At 41.6% G+C, this 14,211-nt stretch overlaps 1 protein-coding gene across 4 annotated transcripts in view; it reads right to left on the bottom strand.

Moving 5' to 3' along the window:
- RALGAPA2 (Ral GTPase activating protein catalytic subunit alpha 2) overlaps positions 1–14,211 on the bottom strand; it is a 412,397-nt gene that overhangs the window by 232,378 nt on the left and 165,808 nt on the right. The window lies entirely within an intron of this gene.

Below are 14,211 nucleotides of genomic sequence, written 5' to 3'. Positions count from 1 at the left end.
TCATTAATATACAAGTACCGGAGCAAGGAGAAGTCCATCAGTACTTAAATAGGCAGATATGTTGTTCAGAAGTTAAAACAAAGAAAAAAGTTTATGTCTATGGGAGCTGTAATGGTGGTCATATTGGTTGTCAACACGTCATTTCATTGGGAATCTATTCGTAGGATAGGCCATCAATATCACCTCCATAGGTCAGCTGAATGAACTTGTCACAATGCAAGGGAAAAATAATGGAAAAGTGAGCTAACAGTTAGTGAACATGTGCGACTGCTGCTAAACGAGAAGAGTTATGGACACTTACTGCAGTAGTGGCTGCAAGTGCTCACTAACTATTCACACGGGGGAATTTAACACACCTGTCCTCATGATCAGTGGGGTCACAGCATGACTGAAGTATCAGAGAGAACTACACTACGGGATGATTTTTTTTAAGGGCTCGGTCCCATCTATGACTATCCGATAAGTTTACAGAGCATACTGGCAGTGACAAACCCCCTCTCTGATTTACCATTGCAATACAGATTTTGATATTTAGTGCATCATCTGGTTTCAAGTATGATAGAGGGTTACAAGATCCTTCTTCAGGTAAGAGATGAATGATCAGGGATGCATTAAGAAATCCCTTGGATTCATTCCTACATCCTGATCACGGAGTTCATATCTGAAAGAGTATGATGTATGATTTCTTCATGCGTCCAGATTACTGTTCTACTGCCTTCGTGTCAATCACAATCCTAAAATGTGATTCTATGTCTGACGTGCAGCTCCAACTCTTTGGTTGATGTTGGTCTTGCACGTGGGAAATTTTTCTCTGAAATGCTCCGGCGTTCAGAGAAGACAAGATCAAGCTGCTGTTGCAGGCGATTGACAGCTCTCTCCCTTGCGTGTACATCAGGTGAGACCTGCTAACCACCTGCAGAAGAGCTGGAAAGATCTCGAAAATGTATTTTCTCTGAAACGCAAGAACGTTTCGGAATAAACCATTCTGGGCTGCAATAGCCCAGCCAGACTCCGATTCATGGTGCCCGCGATTTGGGCAGCATGAAGAAGATGACAGGTTCCCACAAAGGACCAGATCCAGCACACAGTATCACAATCTTCAGATCGGTGAACCTTAAAGGTTTATATTGCTTCATCTAATTTGACGTAAAGAATAGTAATTCATGCACTTTATCAAAAGTGGAGAAACCACAATGGAGGGCGCAACAAAGTCCTTTTGGACTCCATTGTGGTAAATGTCAGATGATAAACCCAATCCACAATGTAGGTATGAACAGAGCCCAACACGAAAAAAATCACAGCACTAACTTGTTGAATTCCGTTCTGCGAAAAGAAGTAAAATCTTCCCAATATAGTTGTAAATACATTTGTACAAGTTTGTGTTTCTGTGAATCAGGACACCAAGACGTCTATTGCTGTAGAACAGATCATCAGGCGACACCTGGTGACATTTGCAGACATCGGGCTTCATTAGCCGCGTACAATCACAACTACGGCTGAATCTATACATGAGCCACGTTTTTCTTTAAGAACAGTCACAGGTTTGTTAACAAGTCATATATACAACTCCCCCCATTACAACAAATGTGCAGAAATATAATGCAGCGTCTTATTTCTGACATCTGAACAGATTGTGCTTCCACCGGACAAACGCGGCTCTAATGCTCCTTTCAGGTTAATGTGTAAACTGCTTTTAATCACTTCCTTTGATACATTTTTATGTCAATATCAGTCAGAGTCAACACTCTGAGAGTGAGCAGATGGATGCTGGGCCTCATAAAAAGTGTGCCGAGGCGCTCCGCCGCAGGAACAAAAGACCCACCTTTTCCATAATTAAGGGGCTGATTAAAGCGGAGGGTTCCCCACAACACACCTGTAATTAGTGACACAGCTCGGTATTGTGCGGAGCCCTTGTCTGCGGATTTCAGGCAGAAACCTATACAGCAGCAGATGGGAGCACATTTCTGTTGACATATGCTACAATAAAAGGGGGAGACGAAACCTGGCTCCAAGAGGTGACAGAATGTAGCATATCTGAAGATTAATAACTCAAACAGCTATGCTGGGCCGGCTTTACATCCATCTGTTGCACTTGGAAATAGAAATGGTGCATTAGAACCAATCTAGTAAAATCTAACTCGCCCAAAAGGCACATTGGCATCTATCCAATGCACGAAAACATGTAGAATAATAAAAGAAAGCGGGATTGGCTCTCTGCTATTCCCTACACAAAAGAAAACCGGGGGACATTGAAAGGAATTCAGATGGGCTATTGGATAGAAGAAAATTAAATTAATGTCAAAATGAACTTTAAAAGGGTTTTCTCATCAACCATAAGTAGGTAAAATTACAAATTGCTTGTAAAAGCAAGACAACGTGGCAATTTACCTATATACTAACTACAACAATTCCTGAAGAATTGATGACCTATGTATTACTCTGTAATGTCTGCAATTGTTTGTACAAGATCTCTCTGAATTGTAAAGTGCTGCGGCACATGTTGGCGCAATATAAATAAAATGATTATAAAAGGTATTAAATATAATGGAAAGCTTAGACGAATGATTGAAGAAACAACAATAAAGAATACAACGGGTCCTTTGCAAAGAGATAATTTTTTCTGACATATGGCTCCACACAAACATTGTATGTACTTACCCCTCAAACAACTCACATTAAGATTTTAAGAAATTACATTTTGTGATTCCGAGAAAAGCCTAAGTACAATTTGTTACTTTGAAGGAATGTTTATTTAAAAGCCGATCAATACAATTGTTGGTATTTAGGATTTTTTTTTTTACCCGGAAGCTATAGGATATAATCCTAGAAAAATGATATCGGGAATATAATAATGATATCATGAAAAAGAAAAGTACCAATTTCTTGTCAACAGCATGGAAATAATAGAATCTCACAGAATCGCAAAAAGGAGGCGAAAAAGATAAAATAAATGAAACATGGAACAGGATCATAATGGGGTGACACCAAAGTGGACAAATATTGGGGCTTTATACATAGAAAAGGCCTTTACAGCACTGAGGCATCCAGGGCTATAAGGAGAACACTTCTGTCTGTTGGCTACAGTGAAAGAACGCTGCGTCTGAAGAATATGTCAGACGCGGTCACTAACATATAATTTAGATCTCACTCGGATGTCGGTGATATTTTATGTATGCAAAAAAAACATGACTATCAGCAGCGCTTTTCATTCAATTTTCATCAGTATTTTGCCAGAGTCAGTTGTTACCATCAGTAACTTTCACTGATGAAAATAAATAAGAAAATTATGGAGATTCTGCTATAGATTGCAACCAAAAATCACAGATCGTGCACACATCAATTTTCATGGACCCATAGACTTGTGCGGGTAATTTTGATCCATGAATCACTCAGATCAAGAACGGACAAGACCCTGTGGTGTTTCGCAGACCACTCTACCAGCAAAATAGACATGGACATGATAACGGCCTGAAAGACTTTAATGGGTACAGGATCTATCAGATACATGGATAGGACACGAAGGTGACTCACGGACGTCTGAATAAGGACTTAACAGCCCGTTCACTGAAATGTGGTCAAATATGTGTTCTTCTTGCCACCGTCTGGCTGTTTGCATTTGTATATCATTGTTTATCAGACTGTGCTTTCCTATACAAAAAGCCACCAAGAAAGAAAAAAACCCCCCATACTTAAAAAAACAAACAAACAAACAAACAAACAATGGATACCTATAGTGGATCCCTCAAGTGCCGATGTGGCCATAAACGCAGTGTGTCCCGACGTATTGAAGTTCCCCCAGGTTTTACTGAATCTATATTTTTAAGCAGGAGTAATGAAGCAAGAATTACAAGGCTCCAATATAAAATCCATCATCTGAACAGGACCTATTTATTGAGAATACTGTGGCGCCCTCGTAAGGTTTTTCATTTCAAACGCATTGCAGGTAAAATCATGAAATGGCTGAAGGAGCATAAGGCTATGTGCACACACAGCGTTTTTTTTCTAGCGGATTTGCCAATAAGTCCACTAAAAATAAGCTTCCCATTCATTTCTATGCATTTTGCACTTTTCGTGCATATTGATGTGGTTTTTTACCACGAAAAAACCGCTTCGCGGTAAAAAAAACGCAGCATGCCCGTTAATTTCGCAGATTTTTCCGCATTTCTGGCCATTTCTATGGGTCTGGAACCGCACTGAAAAAAAATGCATAAAAAAGTGCATTTTTGCGCAAAAAACGTGCGGAAAACGCGCAGTAAAAAACGCGCAGTTTCTGGGAAGGGAGTCCGGTTTTTAAGCAGGAATTTTCTGCTACATGTGCACATAGCCTAAAGAGTTCACATTCATTTATTGATCTGACATTTTTACAAATCTCCACCTAACAACTGTGACCTCCTCACATATAATTAGATCCTAAAGAGGTTAAAGAGTCAGAATCAATGACTTGTCCTATTGTTATTTCATGGCATTACAATGGTGATGTCTTAACACCAGCCCTGTGACATCATGTCTGCTCTAAAACCTTAGAAGAGTTGTCTCTTCTTAAATGGTTAAAATTGGAAACACAAGCAACTTTGCAATGTAAATCTTATTAAAAAGTATCTCTGTTCTGAAGAACAGAGGAATTTTTAATTCTATAGTTTACAACTTGCCGCCTAGGTGATGGTCACTTTGGAAGTCTATGAGAGTGGCCGGTTTCCTAGGAAATGAGCATACGCTTGCAAGCGATTTGCTTGATCCAGCCAGGTGCATTGTCCCCGTGTAACTATGATGCTGCAGAAGCGGCCTGTGCTACCAGTATCAAAGAACACACAGTTTAGAGCAGCAGCACGACCAATGGTCTCAACTGCCTGAAGCCTGGAAGAAAAGGAGCAGAAGTTTACTCTTTAAATATGCAACTAGCCTCTTCAGAACGAAAAAGAACAATAACTCTAGTGCCTTTTACTGAAGTAGCAATCTTAAAATCAATATCGTTCCTTTAACTATCCTTGCCACATGATTTTGGTTAAGAAGCCAATCCAGTAACTAGATTTGCAGATGCGTGTTTTCAGGCATTTACCTCTCATCAGTGCACAGCAGGAGAACTCTTTTAGCTTGCTTAGAGGCCTCTGCCAGTGGGTCGAAGATGCATAGCACCAAGTACAAGGAGAACCCTCTGCCGATGTAATGGCAGGACTGGAACAAAATTAGAACACATGAAAAAATTAGATCCTCTCCCTACCTAAAAACCTTTGTTGGAAACCCAAACTTCCAATATGGTATTACCATATAGCAATAAAAAAAATGGGAAACATAAGGTCTTCACTCTATCATTTTGTTGACTGAACCGCAGTCAATTCATCCATTTCAGATCACTAGGTAGAGAAACCTCAAGATACACATCCCAATTTTTGCTTCCTTGCAAGTGAGTTATGTAGGGAAATGGCTCTGTATGCTTTCACATTCTGAACGGGAACTCACTTCTCACAGAACCACGGGCTCTTCCATTGCCAATAAATGCTCTCTACAGACACCTCCTTGCACTGATAGGGGCCAACTCATCAGGCACACGCTCCGCTAGTCTTGTTGGAGCATATATCAGCAAATCCATTAAGAGACGCACGCCACATAATGAATTGGGTACATCTTTTCTGTGGCATGTGCCTTTGTGCCCAACGTCAGAAATGCTACTCTAGGTGGGGACTTGGATAGCATGTCTGGTGTACCAAATGTCAGCATTTTTTAGTCATTTGAAAAGCAGGCATAGCCATGTCCCATCTCTTGATAGCAGAAAAATCCGGCTTCAACGATCTTCTAAATTATAGCATGTCGGTCACAACCCCTAGAGGTGTATACTTAGTCATAGTGTACACCCCCTAGGGGTTGTGACATACAGGTCATCAGTAAAATTTTGAATAATTACCTAGTAAAACCATTTTTTTTTTAGAAGATCTTTGAAGCCGGATTATTCTGCCATTGATTCATTTTCCTTCTGCACCGCTGTGTCTGTGTACCATGAGTAAGGGCGAGTGACTCGCAAGAAACACGCCGATTTTAAATCCCGTGTGTCATTTTAATGGATACAAGATTACAGAATTATTGACTTATCTATCTTTGGATGTGCAGTCTCTTCTGTCTTCCCTTGGTTTGATGTGTCTCGTGCTTTGGACTTCTGAATAGGTGAGCTGACTTTTTTCATGTCCCATCCCTGCTCCACCCATTGTGACAACAGGAATGAGAACGCCAACTGCTGCAATATTTTTGCGCAACCATTGCGCAAAAAAAGCGACTTTTCAAAGCTTTAACATTAGTTTTCTGGAGTAAAAGCTTTGATGAATCTATCTTGTAGATTACGCCGCCACCATGATGGGCCCTCCTTAAAGGGAAGCCTCAATTCCTGACAATGATAAGTCTGATCTGTAGAAATCTTGTTGGCCTATTCCATAACAACTCTTCCACTGGCAAGATATGTTGACATGACCTTAAACATTTCCACAGAGCATACACTTTCTCGGCCAGGGGTTATAGAATACATGATTATCTATCCAACAGATACATGCTTCTTCCCATACTGATATTACACATCGCTCCGATCTTACCAACATAGGAGAAATCTGACTGAGGGTTAGTTAAACATGTCGCCTTAACACACCTGACCACCTTTGTACTCTTTGCTATGCTCTGGGGTCTATTCTGCTGGTTGGACCCTAGAAACGAGAAGTGACAAGGTCCATGGAAAACATTTACACCTACTCTTACTGACCGCAGAAAAAAAAACCCAGAGACAAAAAAACACAAATACAAAAAAAATGAAATCCTCCCTCCAAACCTGGACATCTCCTAATCCACCACCACATAAGCTATTCCTAGAAAAACCATTCTATCCTTTCATTTGAATGGATTGGGAGGAAGCACTTATCCTTAAACAATCTACAGTAAAAAGTTCTTCAGCACATGGGAAAGTTTGATCGCCATCCTACCCTCTAAAATCACACAGTCAAAACACATTTATGTCACACAACTTGGTGAAAAAAGAACACTACTTAAAAACCAGTCCATATAACCTACATAAAGCAACTTGTAGAATCGGAGCACGCAGGGATCTTCTCTTCCCCCTTCCTTTTTTATCCCAGTTTCTTTTAGTCTGTTTTTCAACTAAAGAGGTATAATTTTGTCAGGAAGGCCTTAAACAAAGACGTCTTTCACTGGATACCATTAGGTGCCTATTCCATTACCGGTATCTTGCCAAAATGGTTTTCTGACAAGCCTTTAGTTACCCTCAATATATAGACTACAATCGTCTAATATCAATATTATGATTTAACAGGGCTGTCCACTACTAGGACAACCCCTTCTAGATCCAAATTTCTGGCCGGGATAAATTAAAAAAGCTTATACTCCCGTGCCGATGCTGTTCCAGCGTTGTTGGCACTTGTGTTCCGGAGCTGTCTGCGGTTATGACATGTGAGCCCGACGCCGAATCAGTGCTGGTATCACTGTCCCCCGCCTTCGGACAAATCGAACATCAAGAGGAAGTGAGAGAGCAGCTGCAGCCCTGACTGCCTCTTGATGTTCGATTTGTCCGAAGTTGGCGGATGGTGACGCCAGCGCTGACTGGGCGACAGGTTAACATGACATAACAACTGAACGAGAGCCCAAGGAACGCGAGTGCCACCACTGCTGGATCGGTGCTGGAACAGGAGGGAAGCATAAGCTTTATTTTATCAGGGGCCAAGCATGGGGTATGAGAACGGGTTGTCCAAGTAGCAGACATCTTCTTTAGTATGAACTTAGTATGGCAGAGCCCTCAAAACTATAACACACCAACAAGGCGAGATGTAAAGATTTTACATCAATGAAGTGGTGCATTATGAGATCATTACAACAATAATGACCTTATGGAAAAATGCCACTGTGTCGTTGCATTGAGGTGGATGAGAATCACTGCTGCAGTCATTTTGTGGAATTAATTCTCCAAATCATTGGACCCCCTTCTAAAAGTGAAATGTGGCACAATTTATTTTTGGTATAGATGCATGATAAATGGGCTATGCTTCAATCCGGAAGGAATAAATCGAGCTCAAAAGACCCATTCCAAATCTTAAATAACTGAAATGTAGACCAGAAAATAAAAACTAACTAAAATCCCCATTCTACAGGTAGCCAAGGTCAATTAGACTGCGTGGAAATGAAAACAGCTTTTAATGGTTCTGTAAGAATTTAAATACTAAGTATAGGAGTCGTTTATCTGCGGGCTCATAAAGGACGGGGGGGGGAGCACATTGGGCTGAAATCACGTCACGCAAACAGATGTGTTACTTTCCAGAAAGCAAAGTGCAGATCTTTAAACACAAACTGCTCGGAGAAGCGCGCTGCCTAGTAAATGAATCACCTTAATTGAATGCTACTGTATGTACACAGCGCTTGGGAAAACACCGCCAATGAGGAGGAAACATATGGTGGCGGCAATAGAAATTGGTTTACTCATTTGGAGCGACGTTGTTTCTGCAGCACTTTCATAATTGACCTTTAGAGCGATAAATGTGTAAAATAATTTTGCTTATTATTGGCTCCAAAGCTTTCGGCAATTACATGGAATGAAATGGTACGAAGAAGGAAGGGTGCGTTCTGCAAGCATTTCCATTGTTTACATAATTGCACAGCTATAATTTAGTGCTTGTGTTGTTATGGAAAGGTATTAAAGAGGAGGGGGGAAAACTACAGCCATTATGAACCATTTCCCATCTAAAATGAAAATTCTGCTGTGGCAGAAATGGAAAAAAAAGGACCCTAGGTGTGCCAGCTTAAGATGATTAACAGGGTGGATGATAACAGATTTAACCCCGTACATTCTGCGGTCACAGCTGTAAGATGCCATTGAAGAAGACCGGTGATGAGTAAAGAGACCTCTGTGGAGAAAATGCAGCAATTACTGCGCGGACTTTTAAAATCCGCAGCGTTCGCACACAAGTTAATCGAAGGTGTTCATACTAATAAAATCTGGAGAGTGAAAGGTCAAAAGGAAAATACATATGCAACAACGGGACTATTTTTAACTTGACATTTTTGCCAAAGGGGAAAAATGATTACTGCAGTGTAACCAAATACGTCCTTAATCTGTTTCTCAGAAGCATCACAGACTGTTCCTTTTGTAATTAGAATTATGGAAAAGGTATTTAACAAACACAAAAGCCTTGCGGGTTCATAGAATCTTTACTGTAGGGTAAAAGGACATAATATTGGCAACTTGATGACAATTATTACAATTCATGACAATTTCCTACATCACCAAGTCTTGTACCATAGATTCATAGAATTTTACTTATCAGAAGAACGTGGATGTAACATATTAATCTAATAAATATTTGGGGATTCTGAGGAATGGAGTAGTGGTCGCGCATGTGCGTAGAGCAGTGGTCGCGCATGCGCGAGGAGCAGTGGTTGCGCATGCGCGCGGAGCAGCGGCCGCGCAGGCGCGTGGAGCAGCGGCCGCGCAGGCGCATGGAGCAGCGGCCGCGCAGGCGCATGGAGCAGCGGTGGCGCATGCGCATGGAGCAGTGGTCGATCACGCGCATGGAGCAGCGGCCACGCAGGCGCATGGAGCAGCGGCCGCGCAGGCGCTTGGAGCAGCGAGCAGCTGTCGCGCAGGCGCATGGAGCAGCTGTCGCGCAGGCGCATGGAGCAGCTGTCGCGCAGGCGCATGGAGCAGTGGTCGCGCAGGCGCATGGAGCAGTGGTCGATCACATGCATGGAGCAGCAGTCAATCACAATCACTGCTGTGCCATTTATTCTTAATAGGACTACAGGAAATAGCCATGTGCTGCGCTCAGCTTTTCTCCCATTAAGACTAAATGGAGGGGATGTGCGTATGATCGACCAATGCTTCATTGAAATGGGGTTCTCGATAACTTCCAAACTCAAGACAACCCCTTTAACTTTGTAAAAAAAAAAAAAATAAGGCTGAAAGATGAAAGTCACTTTTATATCTAACTCTAAACACGTGACACAAATAGTATTAACCACTGAAGTGTGTTTTTATATTGGAGTTCCTTTTTATTTTTAATGGTCTAATAAAGGATATGATTTTTACGTGTTTCACATAAACTTAATGTAGACATGACAACACATGCCACAAACACACACGGCCCAATTGAAGAATACAGCAGCGTAGATTCACAACTAAATCGTGCGGACACAGAGTCGGCGTTTCGAACCCAAGCACCCAAATTTAGTGGGTGGCAATATCATAATGCTACGTTTTTGCAGTAGTGACCTTTACTTTTGCCAAGATTTTTGTATTACTAGGATTTAAAATAAAAACGCAATCTTTTGCCGATTTACGAATATAAAGCTTTGGACATCTGCTCTTCATTGGCTCCATAGCAGAGAACTAGAAACCTTCACTTTTTTAATGAAATATGTGGAGGATGTCTTCGGGGCGCCATGAAGAATTGAAAATGACAACTATGATACTTCGCACTAGCCATACACGTACTCTGAATCTGATAATTGGCAGACAATGATTTACAAGATAAGAAGTATACGGTAATTCCCCCCCCATTAATATGGGCGCTTTGCTTGTCTCAGGACAACTAAGCCGGAGACCATGAGCAGCCAGGTATCTGTGCTGCTGATTATATTAATTTAAAGGAAAAAAAAAAAAACCCTTTTGCTTTATTCAACCTGTTTTACACTCCTCTATTAAAGAGAACTTGTCAGCAGCTCAAAAGTGGCCAATTTTTGTTTTTATTTTACTCCTGTTGCCCAGCAGAATAATACAATAGTGATGATTCATCAAAGCTTTTTTTTTCGTCTTAAAGGTTGCATTTTTTTTTCTTGCAAAAAATCGACTTTTGGTGCAATCATGCCACTCTTGCCCCAGATGTAACAAACTGGGTGTAGCTGGGGCGTGGCGGCCCGCACTCATCAAATTCATGACCAGTGGAGGGGTTCGCTATGCCACAAATCTTACTCCAACAGGGGCTTGAGCAAGATTTGTGGCAAGGTGGACGCCACTACACCCCTCACCCAATTCATTAAGAGGTGTTGGCTTCTTATTGAATCAGGAGTGTCTGCTCCACAACGCCCACCCCCACCAAGACTAGCAAGAGAATCGCCTGTCTTGATGAATCTCCCCCATTGTAATATTTTTCATTTTTATTTTTTAAATCCACTATACAGTTCCACACACATGGACCTTTTTATTAAGTGCTAATTTGTCTAGTTTTTATCAAGGGGTAAAGACTATAAAAAATAGCACTTAAAAAGACCCAAATCTCTGGTATTGTGTGGTGAATTAAAAAACAGAAAACTTAATACTCATAGGAGCAGTGGGAATAAGAATAAGAAAAAACTGGAAAACTGGCCGATTTTGAACTGGTTACAGGTTCTCTTTAAAATGTATTATTAAAAAGTAAGTGTAAAGAAATCCAGGCAAACACATGAAATGATAATCCGCAGCATCTGCTGCTAATGACCCAGTGGCAGTAAACATGCCCCCGCTAACCTCTTCGCTACAAAGCTTACTATGTAAATGAGGAAAGTGTTGCCTATCACCTTACTCCTCCACCATATTGAAGCATACTCGTGACATGCAGGCGAAAACCTAATAGCTCTTTACTGGGACCATCACCATCTGCTCACAGGACATTCTTCCAGTGTCTTCTTTCAAGGTTTTACAAAGTGGATTCTTGGAGGATTCCACAGTAACCTCTGGAGCTGCATCATTTGCACTTCGTGGCACTATCGGCACAACTCTGGAAAGCACAAAGGGGGAGGGGGGGGAATCTGTAATTGCTCCTCGACAGCATCTACTTAATTTACCGTTATGTCTGTAAACTACAGTTTTTGTCTTACTTAAAAAGGCTGTGGTTTTGGAAAGGAGGGAGTATCTTTCCTAGAAAAGCGAATACATTAATAGGTGCACACTAAGGTTTCTTAAGATAAGCCAAATTCTTCATTCAGCTTTAATAAATTTTAACGCAGCTAGGAGTTGTGCAAAAACGCGGCCTCTTTTGGCGGTTTCAACATGGACGGTTCTGGGGCGGTGATACCACAGCTGGTCTAAATCATCTCGAGCTGTGGTGCTTCCTACAGAGGAACACAACAATCATGAGATGCTTGTTCACCTCTTCAAGAATCAGGAGCCTCTGACACCACCATGACCCCTCACTAAGTCTGAGAAAAATCACCTTTCTTGGCAAACTGGGGCCTAAATCTGCATTGTCTAAACAACGTACCAAATGACATCCACACAGGGGAGACCTGCACTTATACATATGTTACTTTCTTTTGATAAAGAACTTTTATAAATAATACATTTTAAATGTCAGAATTCCCCTTTAAGTTAGGAGTTGATCATACAATGACAATCCAATCAGGCTCTTTTTTAAGTAATCCTCTAGCTGTTACAAGAAGCCTTACATTAGTCTTCTGGATGTGTCGAATTTTAGATGTCGACAAAAATAATCACTGAGGTATAGACAACATTGTGTGACAACAATGGGGAATTCATTAGCATTCATGAGACGGAGCAGCGGTCCTGCCCACTATGCCCAGTAGCACATTATGGTCAAGGCTGAATGGTTCATTGTTAGAATTAAGCGAATATGCTCGGAATCGGTCGCCAAATCTGAATTTGCCATATTCGTGCCATATTGGTACCCTATTTGTGCCAAATTTATGTTTGATGATCGGTTTCGGCATATTCGGTCATTTCTACTGCTATTGACTACAATGACATTGACTATAATGACATTTGGCTGTGTTCGGCGAAAATTGCAAAAATATTTGCTGATCATAATCAGAACCAAATTTTGAAAAATTCACTCAACTCTATCCATTATGACTGTGGAATGGCACGGGGTAACTGACTGCATTGCTGAGATACCTAACATACTCATTGATAGTAAGGTTTCATCTCATCGGTAACAACTATCTGTGATGAGAACTTGACATACACTTTCCATAAGCCTCCTTGTAGATTACGTTACAAGCGCTAATGAACTAATGTCCACACAAGTAGAAATTGGGGGCCAGACTATAGGGCCTTTTACACATAGCGAGATTGCTAGCGATCTCGCTAAAGCGTCACCGATTTTGTGACGCAACAGTGATATCACTAGCGATCTCGCTACATGTGACACTTACCTCTAACCAGCCCCCCCCCCCGCTGGATATCGGTGATCACGCTCGAACGTCCGGGGCCATTTTCTTCTCGTTGGCGTCCCGCTGGAGCCGACTAGCGACGCATGGACGCAGGCGGAAGTCGTCATCATCGCTGCCGTCTGACAGGGAGGAGCGACCGCCGAGCATCGTTGGATCGTTGCTGCGTCGCTGGTGAGATCTGCCTGTTTGGCAGCTCACTAGCGACCATTTAGCGATGCACCAGCGATCCTGAACGTTGTTGGAATCACTGGTGCATCGCTAAATGTAACGGGACCCTAAGTCCTGGCTGCTGACTTTGAAACACTGAATGGCCGAGATGGCTCACAGAGGGAAGGTCATATGTGACTGGCTCATTAGTCGGTCTCTAGGGCTCTATGGAGACAGATTCATTTTACCATCAATGTTTTGTCCATATTTCTGACTAGGTCTACAGATCTCACCTTCATCCAAAAGTGTGTGAACACAAAGTCTTTACAAGTGATGAGCGAGTAGACTCGTTACTCGAGATTTCCCGAGCATGCTCAGGTGATCTTTGAGTATTTGGATGTGCTCGGAGATTTAGTTTCTGGTGCCTGTTTGTTAGGACCTAGTCTTTACATATCTTCGGAAGCCAAAGTAAGTCCACATGAGCCGTACACTGAGCGGTAAAATATCTAACATGGTTTTGGCCACAAATAATCAGAAAAATCTGCAATGGACTTGCATGTAGAGATGCTGTGTATTTTGCCACACGATTTTACCCTATTAGTTACAAAGTGCCAAATCTGCATAAAAACCTACAATATAAAATGACATGCTGCATATTTAATATTCACATTGCATGCCAATTTCCATTTTTCTTTTATTACATAGCGTGTACATTAGATTTGATGAAATCTTATACATTTTCTGGTTCAGGAATGCCATGCACATTTCTACCTCCAACATACGAACAGAAATTCTGCAGCGTTTTGCTCCGTGTGGGCCCCGTGGGTTAGGGATGACCTCCACCAGGGTGATTGAAGGAAAAGACAATTCACGGTTGTGGGCTGCACTAACCGTAATGATAATCCTTGATCTAAGAATGTA

This window comes from Dendrobates tinctorius, unplaced genomic scaffold (genome assembly GCF_039654945.1).
Source record: "Dendrobates tinctorius isolate UK_male_01 unplaced genomic scaffold, ASM3965494v1 ptg000250l, whole genome shotgun sequence".
Lineage (NCBI taxonomy): Eukaryota > Metazoa > Chordata > Amphibia > Anura > Dendrobatidae > Dendrobates > Dendrobates tinctorius.
This window is presented reverse-complemented; position numbering and strand designations above follow the sequence as displayed.